This window comes from Mus caroli, chromosome 4 (genome assembly GCF_900094665.2).
Source record: "Mus caroli chromosome 4, CAROLI_EIJ_v1.1, whole genome shotgun sequence".
Classification (NCBI taxonomy): domain Eukaryota; kingdom Metazoa; phylum Chordata; class Mammalia; order Rodentia; family Muridae; genus Mus; species Mus caroli.
Window position 1 is genome coordinate 43,313,746 of NC_034573.1, and position 11,375 is coordinate 43,325,120.

The 11,375-nt window shown below is 39.4% G+C and overlaps 1 pseudogene; it reads left to right on the forward strand.

Moving 5' to 3' along the window:
* Positions 1–6,534: 6,534 nt before the first annotated feature.
* On the forward strand, positions 6,535–7,976 carry LOC110293625 (annotated as a pseudogene).
* Positions 7,977–11,375: the final 3,399 nt, after the last annotated feature.

Genomic DNA, 11,375 nt, shown 5'->3' on the forward strand with positions numbered 1-11,375 from the left:
AGCAGTTATGCCTCTGTGTGTCCCAGTGATAAGCTCTAAAGATCTCTTTGACTGTGATGGATGGGAAGGCTTTGGTAACTCCAGTTTGGAAAATACAAATATTCTTTAATCTGCTCTTGGAAGGAGAAAGAGTAGATGTCATTGGAATGAACTGGTAAGAACTGGTATTTATGCTTTGAAATTTTGGCTTCATTTCCTGATATATATTAGCAATTAGCAACTGCAACATATAATATCTTGAAGGTAGATTCATCAAATAGTCAATTCCCCAAGTTTATTTCAAGGATTGGGTTCCATAACTGCTACAATAATGAGGAAGTGCATAAAGATAAGAAACACTGAAGTTATATGACCAAGTTTGACCTTACTCATTTCCCAGATATTTCCTGAAACTATAGCAAACAAAACTAAAACTTTGTTAGCTACAGTAAATGCATCTTAGCCTCCTCTACAGTCCTCAAGATCTTGGATTTTACCTTATCAGTTGCAATCTCACTTGGTGCATATAGGGACCCACCCCTGAACATTTCTTTTTTTTTTTTTTTTTTTTTCTTTTCTTTTTCCTTCAGGATTGAAAAGGATCTATATAGCGGGGAGTCCAGCAAAAGGATGCTGGTTTGAATATTTTATAAGACCCTTGGGTCCTTCCCTTTTCTCTATTGGTCCTGTTTAGATACCTGACCATATGCTTTCTTTTCATTTCTCCCTGCAAGGTTTTCTAGGAACAAGTATCCATCATCTCAGAAAGCACAATTTCATATCCCTTGTCAACTTATGTTGCTTTAATTCTTCAGCAAGCAAAAGCCTTTAATATAAAGTGAAATGAAGGAATTCCTAGTTTAGATGAGAAAACTAGTATAAATTAGCATTAATATAAGAGCTTCTATACAGCAGTGACATAGGTAGATAGATAGATAGATAGATAGATAGATAGATAGATAGAGTGAGTGAGTGAGTGAGTGAGTGAGTGAGTGAGTGAGTGAGTGAGTGAGTTAGTGAGTGAGTGAGCTACATTAAGTAAATAAGGGGTGATGATATAGAAAGTATATAGAAAATATTAAGGGGTTGGAGAGAGAGTTCACAGCCACGTGTAACTCCAGCTCCAGAGGGATCCAATGTCTCCCTCCTCATAGAGCATCTGTATTCATATGCATATATCAATAGACACACAGAGAAATACATAATTTTTAAAGAGCATAAATTAATCTACAAAAGAATATGAAATCAAGAGAGCACATATAGAGAGAGGCCCTGGGGCATGAAACAACTATAAACACTTGAAATGTTAAAGGAAAATTAATGGAGATGGAGTTTGTTAAGTGCGTATAAAAGACACATGTTATGCCAGGGAGCATATTGGAGATTTGGGGGTGTCTACTTGTTATACACTTTGAAATTTATCCTGAAGTAACAAGAGGTCTTCGGCAAGATAATGTCATCATCGGTCTTGTGTTCTCTGAACTTTCTTCAGACTTTTGTTTATCGAGGGCTCTTTTGCATCGGTGGATAGAATGGCTGAAAGGACTCAAAGGGATGAGCAAGTCAGGCATGACTTTCTTTTTGAGATTCTTTTTCATTCTTAATTGTATTTACATGTGCATGTCTGTAGGGGCTGGGAGTATGGGCCTGTAAGTGCACATGCCTGTGGTTTTGTTTTGTTTTGTTTTGTTTTGTTTTGTTTTGTTTTGTTTTGTTTTGTTTTGTTTTGTTTTGTTTTTCAAGACAGGGTTTCTCTGTATAGCCCTGGCTGTCCTGGAACTCACTCTGTAGACCAGGCTGACCTCGAACTCAGAAATCTGCCTGCCTCTGCCTCCTGAGTGCTGGGATTAAAGGCGTGCACCACCACACCCAGCTCATGCCTGTGGTTTTTGAGATACCTGACATGTTCAGTGTGTTAAGGACTTGACCTTCTGCAAGAGCAGTGCATGCTCTTCACTGATGAGCCATCTCTCCAGTCACAGGATGCTACCTTCTTGGGTAAAATGTCATGATTTGAAGTAGAGTGCCTATAACCATGAAGAAAGAGTATCTTTGAAGGATATACAGAACTGTTAGGAGATAGAGTCAGTGGAGCCTGAGGCTCATTGATGGGTGATAGCAATCAGTAACATCTTCCTGGAGAACACTTTTCCAAATCTAACTCTTCTGTCTCATAGAAGCCTGGTAGTGAGTAAAAAGCTGCAAAGAAAATCCAGTCAGGTTTGAATGTCCTCCCCAGGAAGTCACCTCAGAGCAGTTCTGCTCCCCTTGGAAGCCCAGAAAACCCTACATGTGTTCCTCACAGCGAAGAAACTGTCTGGAGAATACACTTACCCTCTCCAGACCACTTCTGGGTGCTCAGCTCGGCTTTGTCTTGTATGTTGACACCTTTGTGCACTCCATCTACAGTCTTCCCAGGACACTAGCTAAAACTGTGAGAGAACTGTGGAAAGAGGAAGGAGAGGCATATTTCTTCTCCCAGGAAAACGACATGCTAAAACAGACTAAACAACTGAGGAGAAATAATTGCTAACCTCAAATTCTAGACCTATAAAAGTTGCTATTAAAGACATCGAAATATAAACATTTTCAGATGTGCAAAGATACAGGTAGGTCTCTTTTTGTCAAGTAGGCTGTAAGGAAAAGCAAATAAGTGACTAAGTCATTACTGTAATTAAATAATTATGTGCTTTCAAATAAAGTAATAATCTGTAAGTTCAGAGGTGCATAGAAAAGATAATATTGCTTTGGAGGCAGAAAAACAAATGCATTGATATAATATTCAGCTCCGTGGAATTCTGGAAAAATTTTCAAGCATACATAAAGGCAAAGAGAATATTATAACAGAAGTTACTCAAGATGACATCCAAAGTCGTTTGCAGTAATCTTGCTTGTTGCAGTATTTCTGGCTTTTAACACACATGCCAAAATTGGCCACTGATGAGAGTACTTCAGTATAAGTCACTAAAGGTTTTTATTAATCACTTAATACAGTTATCACACATACCAACATCATCACCACGTCTTAATGTCTTTTCTTGATACCATTTAAATTAATCTATATTCAAATTGTTCTAAGAAGTAATTTTTGAGATATTTACAACAACATAATTACTGTAATGAATTATAACATACCTGGTAGGGTATATATAGGGGAGGATGGAGGGAAAGAGTGGGGAGAGTTATAGTGGTAGGACCTGATTTTTTCAGGGTGTGGATATGGTATCTTCAAGAATCTTAAAGGGGCAGGCCATGATCTAACATATACATCAAAACATCACACTAACATGTCCCTCTTATCAATTAAAAATAAAAGTTTAACTTTTTCTCCATCTCCTAATTTATGGCTATAGTTCTTCTGCTCAGATCAGCGCCTTTCATAGAACATTTATTTTCCTTGCCTAACTTAGTGCTGCCCATACAATTAACTGACAAATCTCTAGAACAGTTAAACCACAAGATAGCCTGCCATCTGAATTTGTTCACGCATAGTGAAATTTAGTTTGTTCGCTTGCCACAATGGTGGTAATTGATCTAAGGCTTAATGACTCAAGTGCAAGATATTGTAAGAACTGGCTTTTAGTAGCACCATCAACACCTGTTACTTCCTTCCATCATGTAAACTGTCCCTTTATACAGACCAATGTGAGTGGTGGGTCTTGGTAGTACCAATATGATCCCTCCATGACAAAGCCACTTTCCTCCTCTCCTGCCCCTACCACACTACTGCATTTTGTGCTTTGGTAAAACTGCCTTTTGTCAAAGCAGAACACAAAATAGGTATAAACAAAAAGAGAATACTACACATTGGGAACAAATAAACAAAAAACCATAAACACAAGAGCACAAATTAATTTATTTTAAAGCATAGTAAATTAAGAAATGACTTTTAGAAGACTTGACCAATAAGTGAAGAAAAAGTCTCCACTTGAAAAGAAAAAAATAGCCAAATATTTAGACAGATCACACTGAGAGAAAAGAAAAAACAGAGTTGGTGTGAAAATAACTTATGAAAAGAACATGCTCTAGAAAACAAGTGAAAGTCTGCAAAAATATAAATAATGAGATGGGCTCCAAAAGCAACATCAGAACCCTTGCTAGCCAGTGCATGGATTTTCATCTATTCAAATTAAATGAAGATGAAGAAGTAGGGCCTAGTGACCATGAACACAGCCCACTGTAAGGGCCCAGAAGAGAAAAGCATGATGTCATCAGAGAGGAAATCAGCATGGTAACCAGAACAGCTAACCCTGATCAGGGGAGAGCTATATACCAGACACTGCTTTAAAAAACTTGTTTACACAGCTCACTCAGCTTCAATAAATGTCACAAACACACTTGGTTACATTTGATTACACTTCTGAATTTTTTAAAAGGTAATATACACTTAGATAACCCATTTTTTAAAAAAAGTTATCTACAATATATCTACACAAGCATTATGCCTCTTGACAGTGGACAAGAATGTTCATGTCAAGCATCAGAAACCCAACTCATTATAGTTTAAACAGAGCCTGTACTTCTGGAATAAGGTTGGCAGTTTTACAGATTTCATTTGGATCGAAAATAACTAGATCAAATGAATCCTCAACTGGGGAGATGCACATGTGTGAGAATGAGCGCACACGCGCACGCACACACACACACACACACACACACACACACACACACACACACAGAGTGTTTATCAGTTTGCAAAAATACCTGAATACTGGTGTATTCTAATAGATAAACCAAAATTTAATTTAGAAAATTTCTAGCAGTTTGCCATCTTGTCTGTTCCCCTGAAGATCCCACATCCTGAAGACATCCCAGGAGTTCCTCTGCACACAAAGCAGCTGGGCAACAAACACAGTCTGAAGACCTCCCAGGGCCTCCACAGCATGCAGAGCAATTGACTCAACAGTCTCAAAGCCTCCCCGGAGTTCTGCTCCGGGACACAGGAACAGAACCCATAGTCCATAAGCATCCCTGAAGAATAGCTACACACATGACAACAGCTTGACTGCTCCTATGAAGATCCAACAATCTGAAGGATTCCTAGAAGATCTTCTACAGCCTGGGCAACAGATCAGCAGCTTCTCAGCCCCTCTGAAGAACCCAGAGTTTAAATGCCACCCAGAAAATCCACTGCAGGCAGGGCAACAAATCACCAGAGGACATGCCCCTCTGAAGACACCACAGTCAGAAGGTCCCACAGGAGGTCTGCTACAGACAGGGCCACAGGCCTGCCAGGAGACCTAAAACAACCTAGAGGCAAAAGAGGTAGGCTCCAGACAGAGACTCCCAGACCAACAAACACCTGGGATAACCAGATGGCCAGAAGCAGGCACAAGACCATAACCAACAGAACCCAATATTTGTAGGCATCATCAGAACCCAATTCTCCCACCACAGCAAACCCTGAATACAACAACACACCTAAAAATCAGGAAGCTAACCTAAAGTCCTATCTCATGAAGATAATAGATTCCTTTAAGGAGTATATAAATACCTCACTGAAAAAATACAGGGAAATACAAGAAGAAGCACTTATAGAGGAAACAAATCCCCTAAAGAAATATAGAAAAACACAATCAAATAGGTCAACAAATTGAATAAAGTGATCCAAGACCTAAATGTGGAATTAGAAACAATAAAGAAAACACAAATAGAAGCAACCCAGGAAATGTAAAACTTAAGAAAGAGGTCAGAAACTACCATTGTAAGCATCACCAATAAAATAAAAGGGATAGAAGAGAGAATCTCAGGTGAGGAAGATACTTTAGAAGAGATTGACACAGTTGCATTCAGGACAAAATGAAAAGTTTAAATATAAAAATAATAGGAATAAAAGAGAGAAGATTCGCAGCTCAAAGGACCTGAAAATATTTTCAACAAAATCATAGAAGAAAACTTCTCCAACCTAAAGAAAGAGATGTCCATAAAAGAACAAGAAACCTACAGAACTAGACTAGACCAGAAAAGGCATTCCTCCCATCACATAATAATCCAAACACCAAATGCACAAAACAAAGAAAGATTATTATAAGCTGCAAGGAAAATATCAACGCAGACCTATCAGTATTACACCAGACTTCTCAACAGAGACACTAAAAGCCAGAAGAGCCTGGACAGAGGTCATACAGACTCTAAGACAACAAAAATGTCAGCCCAGGCTACTATCAAAACTCTCAATCAACATAGATGGAAAAACCAAAATATTCCAAGACAAAACCAAATTCAAACAGTATGTATCTACCAATTCAGCCCAAAAGAGGATGCTAGAAGGAAAACTCCAACACAAGAAGGGTACCTACACCAAAGACAAAGCGAGATTAATCATCTCACAACAGTGCCAAAAAGAGAGAACCACATGCACAAAATGCCACTTACAAAAACAAACATAACAGGAACTAACAATTCCTGTCTTTAATATCTCTCAATATTACTGGACTCAACTCATCTATAAAAAGACATAAACTGGCCCCTCTAGTCCTGGTCCCCATAGTAAGGCCCTCCAGTTTTCCTCAGTCTCCTCATAAGTCCCAGAGGGTGCGTCCCACAACCCGGATATCCAGAGCTCTCCCCATGGACTACATGGAGGGCTCGCCCAAAAAGGAACAGCCTGCACATTCTCCATCATCGGGGAAGTTTGGTGAACAGCCTCCACCTAAATGACTCAACAGGGAAGCTATGAGAAATTACTTAAAAGAATGAGGGAATCAAACAGTACTCATTCTTCATGCAAAAGTTGCACAAAAGTTGTACAGAAATGAAAAACGATTTTTTTGCCCTCCTCCTTGTGTTTATCTTATGGGCAGTGGTTTGAAGAAAAACAGAAAAAGAACAAATGGAACGAGATGATTGTTCTGAACAAACCCTGCGAGTTTATTGGAACAGGAAATAGGGACCAAGAATTGCAGCAGCTGAACTTGGAAGGGAAGAACTACTGTACAGCCGAAACATTGTACATACCTGATTCAGACAAGAGAAAACATTTCATGTTGTCTGTAAAGATGTTCTATGGCAACAGTGATGACACTGGTGTGTTCCTCAGCAAGCAGATAAAGGTCATCTCCAAAAACTCCAAAAAGAAGCAGTCATTGAAAAATGCTGGCTTGTGCATTGCCTCAGGAATGAAGGTGGCACTGTTCAATTGCATTACACCCCAGACAGTTAGTACCAGATACCTTCATGTAGAAGGAGGTAAATTCCACTCCAGTTCACAACAGTGGGGAGCATTTTACATTCATCTCCTGGACAATGATGAGCCAGAAGGAGAGGAGTTCACATTTAGAGATGGCTACATCCATTATGGACAGAGTGTCAAGTGACTGGCATGGCACTCCCAAGATTGATAATTAAGAAAGTTGATAAGCAGACAGCATTACTGATGCAGACCACCCTGTATCACGGCTCCACAAATGTGCATTTTTACCTTAAAGTTAAAGAAAGAATGTACTTGTGCCTTTCTCAAGAAAGAATATTCCAATTTCAGGTTACTCCGTGTCCAAAAAAACAAAATAAAGAAATGGTATCTATGAGGGAATGGACCCTGTCCTTGCCCCAGTCATTCCTGTACTTGTTGTAAAGTCTTCAATTGAATGGTTACAGGGTGTTTTCCTTGAATTTAAAGAATAAAACTTTACTCCAAATTAGGAGAGTGGTTTGGAGATGTAGAAGCTGAAACAATGTACAGATGTGGAGAGAGCATGCTCTGTGAGGTCCCAGACATTTCTGCATTCAGAGAAGGTTGGAGATGGGTCTGACACACAGTCCAGGTTCCAGTAAGTTAGGTCCGTAATGAGAGAATCATTTACTCCACCAGACTTACCTTCACCTACACACCATAGCTAGGGCCAAGGCCACACTGCAGTGCTGCAGGAGTGATTCTCAGAGTCAACTCCACCCAAGTGCCCACCAGTGAGTCAAACACAAACAGCGAGGGGAATTACACAAATGCCAGCACAAATTCTACCAGTGTCACATTGTCCACAGCCACCATGGTGTCCTAAATACCATCTTTTTGCTGGAACTGAAACTGACTTGAATGCAGCAAAAAGTTCACAGAAAAAGCTAAGGATAAAGTGAACAATCTTTTGTGGTTCCCTGGAGAAACGTTTCATGCAAGGTGATCTATTCAAAACTGCAAGTGCAGGTGTGAAATGCAGAAGCCACAATACAATGAACAACATCAAAATGCACAGGCTGTTGGAAATCCAGGTTTTCAGCTGCCACTCTCACACACACACCTTTTTGGTTGTTTTTGGTTTGGTTTTGATTTAATGGTCTGGAAATCGATACATGGCTGGAGATACAGGTTAAGCTAGAAGACACAAACTTAACATAGATTTATGGACCAAGGGAATTGCATAAACTTTAGTAAAAGGTACATTTTCACCATGCCTTTTTTTATATCACAGTATGTACTACACCTTGTTACCAAACAGGTTACACTCCCCACCCTTTGAGGGTTGGCTCTAAAGTACATTCAGGTTCAAGCCTCACCATGTTTGTTCAGTCTGAATACTGAACACTTCCAGGTTCCTGTGGTCTAAGGCTGGAATGTTTTTTAAGCTGAAGTCTTAAGACTTTTTCAGAAGATGGAATTATTTTGATTTCAACAAGTCAAATTTTGAAGAGGCCTGCATATTTTTTAGGATTATATGAAGTCTGCAAAAATTTTAAAAACGCCTCTGCCTTGCCTGCAATACATGCAATTTATGTTAACTGAGTCTGTTTCGCAGATACTGTTGGTAGTTATTTCTGTGTTTTCCCTTTTTTCCTCTTTTTATTTTCTTTTTTAGATATTTTCTTTATTTACATTTCAAATGTTATCCCCTTTCCCAGTTTCCCATCTGAAACTCCTCCCCTGGCTCCCCAACCCACCCACTCTGATTCCAGGTCCTGGCATTCCCCTATACTGGGGCATAGAGCCTTCACAGGACCAAAGGCCTCTCTTCCCATTGATGACTGACTAGGCCATCATCGACCATATATATAGCTAGAGCCACAAGTTCCACCCTGTGTTTTCTTTGATTGGTGGTATAGTTCCAAGGAGCATGGGGGTACTGGTTATTTCATATTGATGTTCCTCCTATGGGGCTTCAGACCCCTTCAGCTCCCTGGGTACTTTCTCTGGCTTCTTCATTGGGGACCTTGTGCTCTGTCCAATGGATGACTGTAAACATCCACTTCTGTACTTTCCAGGCACTGGCAGAGCCTCACAGGAGACAACTATATCAGGCTCCAGTCAGCAGGCTCTTGTTTTCATCTGCCTAGTGTCTGGGTTTGGTGGTAGTTTATGGGATGGATCCTCGGGTGGGGCAGTCTTTGGATTGGCCTTCCTTAAATCTCAGCTCCAAACTTTGTCTCTGTAACACATTCCATGAGTATTTTGTTCCCCATTCTAAGAAGGAACAAAGTATCCACACTTTGGTCTTCCTTCTTCTTGAGTTTCATGTTTTGCAAATTGGATCTTGGGTACTCTAAGTTTCTGGGCTAATATCCACTAATCAGTGAGGGCATATCATGTGTGTGCTTTTGTGATTGGGTTACCTCACTCAGGATGATATTCTCCAGATCCATCATACATTTGCCTAAGAATTTCACAAATTCATAGTTTTTAGTAGCTGAAATACTCTATTGTGTAAATGTACCACATTTTCCGTATCCCTTTTTCTGTTGAGGGACATCTGGTTCTTTCCAGCTTCTGGCTATTATAAGTAAGGCTGCTATGAAAATAGTGGAGCATGTGTCCTTATTACAAGTTGGAACATCTTCTGGGTATATGCCCAGGAGAGGTATTGCTGAATCTTCCAGTAGTACTATGTCTAATCTTCTGAGGAACCGCCAGGCTAATCTCCAGAGTGGTTGTAACAACTTGCAATTCCACCAGCAATGGAGAAGAGTTCCTCTTTCTTCACATCCTCCTCAGCATCTGCTGTCACCTGAATTTTTTATTGTAGCCATTCTGACTGGTCAGAGATGGAATCTCAGGGTTGTTTTGATTTGCATTTCCCTGATGATTAAGGATGTTGAACATTTTTTTTTTCAGGTGCTTCTCAGCCATTTGGTATTCCTAAGTTGAGAATCCTTTGTTTAGCTTTGTACAAAATTTTTAATATGGTTATTTGATTTTCTGGATTCCAATTTCTTGAGTTCTGTAAGTGGTTGTACCATGATGCCAAGTAATCTAGGATATGAGTCCCCGATGTAATTTAGGATAGGTAAAGATTCTTTCCCAATCTGTTGGTGGCCTTTTTGTCTTATTGACAGTGTCTTTTGTATTACAGAAGCTTTGCAATTTTATGAGGTCCCATAAATGGCACAAGCCATTGTTGTTCTGTTCAGGAGTTGTTTCCCCTGTGCCCATATATTCAAGGCTTTCACCCACTTTCTCCTCTATAAGTTTCAATGTCTCTGGTTTTATGTTGAGTTCCTTGATCCACTTAGACTTGAGCTTTGTACAAAGAGATAAGAATGGATCAATTTGCATTCTTCTCCATGATAACCACCAGTTGTCCCAGCACCATTTGTTGAAAATGCTGTCTTTTTTCCACTGGATGATTTTAGCTCCCTTTTCAAAGATCAAGTGACCATAGGTGTGTGGATTCATTTCTGGGTCTTCAATTCCATTCCTTTGATCTACTTGTCTGTCACTGTACCAGTAAGTACCATGCAGATTTTATCACAATTGCTCTGTAGTACAGCTCTAGGTCAGACATGGTGATTCCACCAGAGGTTCTTTTTTGTTTTTCCAGATGAATTTGCAAATTACCCTTTCTAACTTGGGGAATAATTGAGTTGGAATTTTGATGGGAATTTCATTGAATCTGTAGATTGCTTTCAGCAGGGTAGACATTTTTACTATATTAATCCTGGAATCCATGAGCATTTGGAAATCTTTCCATTTTCTGAGATCTTCTTCAATTTCTTTCTTCAAAGACTTGAAGTTTTAATCATACAGATCTTTCACTTCCTTAGTTAGTCACACCAAGGTATTTTATATTATTTGTGACTATTGTGAAGGGTGCTGTTTCCCTAATTTCTTTCTCAGCCTGTTTTTCCTTTGTGTAGAGAAATGCCACTGATTTGTCTGAGTTAAGTTTATATCAAGCTACTGCACTGAAGCTGTTTATCTAGTTTAGGAGTTCTCTGATGGAATTTTTAGGGTCACTTAGATATACTATCATATCATCTGCAAAAAGTGATATTTTGACTTCTTCCTTTACAATTTATATCCCCTTGATCTCCTTTTGTTGTCTAATTGCTCTGACTAGGACTTCAAGTACTATATTGAATAGGTGGGAAGAGAGTGGGCAGCCTTGTCTAGTCCCTGATTTCAGTGGGATTGCTTCATGTTTCTCTCCATTTAGTGTGATGTTGGCTACTGGTTTGCTGTATATTGCTTT